The sequence below is a fragment of the Drosophila pseudoobscura genome, chromosome X (assembly GCF_009870125.1).
Source record: "Drosophila pseudoobscura strain MV-25-SWS-2005 chromosome X, UCI_Dpse_MV25, whole genome shotgun sequence".
Taxonomy (NCBI): Eukaryota; Metazoa; Arthropoda; class Insecta; order Diptera; family Drosophilidae; genus Drosophila; species Drosophila pseudoobscura.
In genome coordinates, this window is record NC_046683.1 from 34,472,130 (window position 1) to 34,479,162 (window position 7,033).

General features: G+C 44.6%; 1 long non-coding RNA gene across 1 annotated transcript; it reads right to left on the reverse strand.

Annotated features, from left to right (window-relative positions):
- Nucleotides 1-762: 762 nt before the first annotated feature.
- On the reverse strand, nucleotides 763-5,570 carry LOC117184611 (uncharacterized). The gene is made up of 3 exons (XR_004470021.1): nucleotides 5,410-5,570; nucleotides 4,904-5,349; nucleotides 763-1,131 (listed from the first exon to the last, which is right to left on the reverse strand). It is a non-coding gene; the product is annotated as an uncharacterized lncRNA (long non-coding RNA).
- Nucleotides 5,571-7,033: the final 1,463 nt, after the last annotated feature.

Genomic DNA, 7,033 nt, shown 5'->3' on the forward strand with positions numbered 1-7,033 from the left:
GCTCGCACCGACCCCGTTAGGTATTACGGTATCGATGGGCGTACTCACATTTTTCTGGCTTCTTGCCCTTTCCAGCTCCTTCTCCAACGCTGTAATTCTCTCCAAGAGATCCAGCATTAGCATTGGCTCGTTCTGACCACGTGCGGAACCTCCAGCTGTGGTCGCAATACTTTTAGGTTTGGAAGCTTCCAAGTTGGTCGTTGTGGTCTGGCTAGGAATTGGCGGCGCTGACGTTACTATTAATTTCGGCTTCGGCGGCATGTTTCCTGCACCACTACTTCCAGGTTGCGAAGACACACTCGTTGTGGGGTAGGCTTTCCCCTCCATTATTCGGTTATTTCTTCTGGGGGAATGTTGCATCCTTCTATTTCCCAGAAGATCCACCTAATCGACGCTTCCTGCCTCTGCTTTGGGTCGCTGCCTGCGGCCCAGTCCAAATATACACGCTGTCTGCGTTCCTCTGGGCACTGCCTGCAGCCCAGTGCGGATAAAACACAATCGCTTATCTTCATAGGTACTTAGGCGTTGGTTGCATTTTATTTCCTATTTGCAAAATAAAAAACATTTTATTCTTATATGTAGGTAATATATCTACGCACGCTTCGTCTTTTCTCCCTACTCTTTTTTCGACTGCTCAAACTAATGTGACCTTCTTGTCTTTTCATATAGTGACCATTTTTCTTCTTTCTTTTTTCTTTATGTAGTGTATCTGTGCCCTTGCTTAAAACTAAGTATATATAAGCTAATTTTTCTCGACAACATCCCCACCACCGTGAATCAAGCACGCTCGTGATTCACAATATGTCTAGCTTTGCCAGCATACAGGTTGGGCGGTGTAGAACTCCAGCCGTCGTCTTTACAGTGGCTGAGCGAACCTGTCCGTCGCGTCCAGGCGTGACTGCTAGAATAACTCCCTTTTTCCATTGAGATCGATGAAGATTCTTATCACAGATAAGAGCAATGTCCATTTCAGCGAGTTGTGGCACTGGGTGATGCCACTTTGTCCGTCTGGATAGGTCTGGTAGGTACTCATTGAGCCACTTGTTCCAAAATGAGTGTGAGATCTGCTGAGCGATGCGCCAATCCTTTCGAGTTGGCTGGTACTTCTCCTCTTGTGGATGTGGTGTCTGGCTAGAATTGGGAGAACCTAAAAGAAAGTGATTAGGGGTTATCGGATCGTCTATAGGGTTATTCAGAGCAATGTGTGTAAGCGGTCTGGAATTTACTATGTTTTCAGCGTTACACATGCAGCGTGTGTCCTATGGCCCTCTTCACACTTCGTACCAATCTTTCCCAGCACCCACCTGCATGGGGGTTTAGCGGGCAATCAAACAGCCATTCGATCTGCTTGGTTGACAACTCGTTCGCTATTCTAATGTGATCGAGGTCCTGTAATTCTCTTTTCAATTCACGCTCAGCTCCCACCAAATTGGTACCATTGTTAGATCGGATTCTTACTGGTCTTACTGGAAGTTATGCAATACTCGAAGACACGTATCTGTTGTCAGGTCCCTGGCAATTTCCAAATGAATTGCTCTTATTGTAAGGCATGTAAATATGCATATCCAGCGTTTCTCGGTACTCCTTCCTCTTACAACCAGAAACGGTGCCATATAGTCGATTCCAATATATAAGAATGGGCGTACGTACGGAGAGAGTCTGTCCTTAGGAAGTTGTCCCATTAATGGCATTTTTGGTGAAGCTCTCTGGATTTTACAAGTCATACAATTTCTAGCTGCACGGCGAACCTCCTGTCGGCAGTGTGGTATGTATTACTTTCTGCGTATTTCTGCTATAATTGTGTTTTCATTCTGGTGTTTCCATAGCTCGTGATAATGTCGCACGATCAATTTTGTAACGTGATGCCCTTGGGGCATTAATATTGGACGCCTGGTTTCTTCTCCAACCGAACATCCGTTATTAATACGCCCATTCATGCGGATCCTCTTCCGTCTATGATCGGAGACAACTTCCACAGCTTGCTGTTCTTTTCGATGGATTTTCCAGTCAATAGCGCCACCCGCTCATCATGAAATGCAACATCCTGTACATTGCGGATCACTATGAGTACAGCTTCTTCAATTTCAGATACATCAAGGTAGACTTTTCGTTTGATCTTACGATCACACATCCTGTTGACCCAAGCGACAACTCACATCAGCCTTGTAAATGAAGAGAACCTTTCCAGCAACTCCCTGAATGCGATATTGACAGATCCATCTGAAGACATCTCATTGATTGATAACGTAAACTTGCTTCTTAGTTCCAGTTCCGTGTCACCAATGTCTGAAGTTCCTAGATTCCACTGACTTGCGTCCTCTTGAAGGAATTGAGGGCCTCTCAACCAGGAGGTTTCTCGAGTTCCAGATCTGAGTTTGGTGCCAAAGTCTGCCGGGTTATCCTTAGTAGGCACCCAATGCCAATCTTCCAACCTTGTGGCTTCAAGTATCTCGTCAATTCTGTGTCCTACATATGGCTTATATTTTCTGTGATCTGATTTAATTCATGCTAAGACAGTTGGAGTCGGACCACATGTGGACACATTTGGGGTTGACGTCGTGACCCTCAAGAATACATATCCTGAGACGAGTTCCTAGCACTGCCGCCTGTAGCTCGAGCCTGGGTATGGTCGATAGTTTCATTGGGGCACACTTGGTCTTTCCCATTATAAATGCGGACTTCCATCCAGATTTCGTACGTATGCGCCAGTATCCAACTGCTGCATAAGCTGACTCACTCGCATCGCAAAATATGTGTAGTTCAATTGGTTCCCCAAAGAACTCTTCAGCGTAACATCGCTTATCTTACATGCTTGGCGCTGCGCAACCAACATTTCCATTGCTTTATATCGTCGCCCTCAATTGGCTGGTCCCACTCTGTTCGCTTTTGCCATATTGACTGCAGAAGCAGTTTAGCGATCAGGGAATATTCGGCTAGAATTCCAAATGGGTCAAACACAGACATAACCACTCGCAATACTTCTGGCTTAGACGGTATTCTTGATTCCGAAAAGATTGATGCGTCAATTTTGTAAAACGAAAGTGAGAACCCAAATTCGTCGCTGCGTGTACACCAGTACATTCCCAGGACCTTTTGATAATGCGAGGATTCATCCCTATCAAGAGTTATGGGTTCAGCTACTTGTTCGTTACCAAAAACCCTGTTCAAGAATTTCGAATTGGACACAAACTTTCTCAGTTCGAATCCTCCCTTTTTGTGAATGTCAATCTCCTTCACGACTCTCACAGCCGATTCTTCGGATGAAAAACAATGCACCAAATCGTCCACATAATGTTTTTTAATAATGGCATTCACCGCATTTGGATACGATTCCTTAAATTCAAGTGCGTTTCTATTTTTCACATATTGAGCAGAGGCCGGTGAACATTTGGCTCCAAAGGTCATGACCTGCATTTCATACTCCTTCATCTCGTCGCCTGGATTCTTCCTCCATAGTATGCGTTGGGCACATCGATCCTCTTTTCGTATTATGACTTGGTGGAACATTTCTGCTATGCCAGCACAGACTCCAATCGGTTTCTGTCTGAACCTCATAAGAATGTACGTTAAGGATTGATACCCGTCGGGGCCAGTCATGAGCATGGAGTTTAACGACACTCCATCGATTTCTGCAGCCGCGTCGAAAACAATTCTCAACTTGCCGGGCTGGTTAGGATTTAAGACCCCAAAATGAGGCAGGAACCATTCTTTTTTCTTGTCCACATTCAGTTCATTGCTTGTGATATGCCGAATGTATGACTTTTCTTCGAATGCTTCCATCAGGTCGCAGTATTTTCGTAGTACTCTGGATCATATATACATTTTCTTTCCAAGGACAATTGTCTCTTTATTGCCATTTTCTTGCTGTCAGGAAAGATGACGTCATCCACTTTCCAAAGTAATCTCGTTTCAAAACGGTCACCAATACGTTTTGTCGTGGTTGATAGCAATCGGTTCGATCTCTCAGTTTCTGGACCTTATACGTGGTTCTTCACAATCCGCACATCCATTTCCGAATTCGTGCAGTCTCTGTTGCACTGGCCACTTTAAGATTAACTCCTCCATTAATGTTGGGTTTTTTAACTGCTGATGTGCGTTAGCTGCTTCTAAGAATGAAGCCTAGTTTTGTACCTTATTTTTAAACTCTACTAATTGTTCCAATCTGCCTTCGCGAATGCTCGGAAATTCTCTAACGCGACTAATCTGGCTTTTTACGAGTTTCTCCGGTCTACCAACATTTTTTTTAAGGGTCTCTAAAATATTTGAAACGTTAGAACTGTGAATAAGCAAACATTCAACGGTCTCCCTAGCCTTGCCCTTTATTGCCTTTTGGATGCGTTACAAATTTTGCCTGTCACTGTGCAGTGGTCATAGTGAAAGCTTCGTTGAACATTGGCCAATCTTCGGAAGCACCATTAAACTCCGGTAGAACGTACAATTTTCTTTGCGTTTCCTGAGAAGGAACCGGTTGCCTTGGTGATGAGACTGCGTCTGATATCACTGAGGGCTCAGCCGTGGTTGATTGTGGTCCTGGCTCGCCAGTTGTCCTTCCACTAATACCAAGGGATCGCAGAAGTATATTAGTTTTTTCCATTTGAATTTGTTTCATCCGCAGAACTTCCATTTGGAACTGCTGCATTTTCATTGCATTGACCCGCTGACCTTCTTGCATTTGGCGCCACATCTCCATCCAACGTTAACAACACCATGTGACTGGGCTTCTTTTGATGTGCCGGCCCCCTCCATATTTGAAGCTTCACCTTGCGCGGATTCTTTTTCCACTTTTCCCATCTCAACGTTGTCCTCGTCCATTTCATCCGTTGCCCTTCATTTGCTCATTGCTCTGGTAATCATCACCCGCAGACTAGCCTTTCCCCAAATCAACAATAAAATTGGCACTTACCAAACAAACCACAATCCAGAAATTTTCACTCGATTTCATTAGCCAACTGCGCACTCAAGCCTCTAGTTACTGGCCCGCAAGAACTTCGTTGGTTAGAGCGAGATGGCAGTATGTGCACGATCTCGCATACATACATAAAAATGTGCGCTTTTTTCAGCTGCCAGACGTGCGCACCCACGTTGGCCTCCGTGTTCTGCAATGTTTATTATCCACCCACGAGCGAGATGACCGTCTCCTTGTGGGTTCCGTCGCCTCTCCAATGTCCAGTATACTTCAGTGCTTGCACCACGAGTCTCTGCCCGTCTTCATACAAACTCCAAGAGCTCTAGCGTCATTGGCTTCCAAGAAGCGAAATAAAAGATGTTGAGTCCAGGAACGTGAGAATTTCGGATAAAACACAATCGCTTATCTTCATAGGTACTTAGGCGTTGGTTGCGTTTTATTTCCTATTTGCAAAAGGAGGTTAATACATTTTATTCTTATATGTAGGTAATATAACTACGCACGCTTCGTCTTTTCTCCCCGCTCTTTTTTCGACTGCTCAAACTAATGTGACTTTCTTGTCTTTTCATATAGTGACCATTTTTCTTCTTTCTTTTTTCTTTATGTAGTGTATCTGTGCCCTTGCTTAAAACTAAGTATATATAAGCTAATTTTTCTCGACAACATCCCCAGCACCGTGAATCAAGCACGCTCGTGATTCACAATATGTCTAGCTTTGCCAGCATACAGGTTGGGCGGTGTAGAACTCCAGCCGTCGTCTTTACAGTGGCTGAGCGAACCTGTCCGTCGCGTCCAGGCGTGACTGCTAGAATAACTCCCTTTTTCCATTGAGATCGATGAAGATTCTTATCACAGATAAGAGCAATGTCCATTTCAGCGAGTTGTGGCACTGGGTGATGCCACTTTGTCCGTCTGGATAGGTCTGGTAGGTACTCATTGAGCCACTTGTTCCAAAATGAGTGTGAGATCTGCTGAGCGATGCGCCAATCCTTTCGAGTTGGCTGGTACTTCTCCTCTTGTGGATGTGGTGTCTGGCTAGAATTGGGAGAACCTAAAAGAAAGTGATTAGGGGTTATCGGATCGTCTATGGGGTTATTCAGAGCAATGTGTGTAAGCGGTCTGGAATTTACTATGTTTTCAGCGTTACACATGCAGCGTGTGTCCTATGGCCCTCTTCACACTTCGTACCAATCTTTCCCAGCACCCACCTGCATGGGGGTTTAGCGGGCAATCAAACAGCCATTCGATCTGCTTGGTTGACAACTCGTTCGCTATTCTAATGTGATCGAGGTCCTGTAATTCTCTTTTCAATTCACGCTCAGCTCCCACCAAATTGGTACCATTGTTAGATCGGATTCTTACTGGTCTTACTGGAAGTTATGCAATACTCGAAGACACGTATCTGTTGTCAGGTCCCTGGCAATTTCCAAATGAATTGCTCTTATTGTAAGGCATGTAAATATGCATATCCAGCGTTTCTCGGTACTCCTTCCTCTTACAACCAGAAACGGTGCCATATAGTCGATTCCAATATATAAGAATGGGCGTACGTACGGAGAGAGTCTGTCCTTAGGAAGTTGTCCCATTAATGGCATTTTTGGTGAAGCTCTCTGGATTTTACAAGTCATACAATTTCTAGCTGCACGGCGAACCTCCTGTCGGCAGTGTGGTATGTATTACTTTCTGCGTATTTCTGCTATAATTGTGTTTTCATTCTGGTGTTTCCATAGCTCGTGATAATGTCGCACGATCAATTTTGTAACGTGATGCCCTTGGGGCATTAATATTGGACGCCTGGTTTCTTCTCCAACCGAACATCCGTTATTAATACGCCCATTCATGCGGATCCTCTTCCGTCTATGATCGGAGACAACTTCCACAGCTTGCTGTTCTTTTCGATGGATTTTCCAGTCAATAGCGCCACCCGCTCATCATGAAATGCAACATCCTGTACATTGCGGATCACTATGAGTACAGCTTCTTCAATTTCAGATACATCAAGGTAGACTTTTCGTTTGATCTTACGATCACACATCCTGTTGACCCAAGCGACAACTCACATCAGCCTTGTAAATGAAGAGAACCTTTCCAGCAACTCCCTGAATGCGATATTGACAGATCCATCTG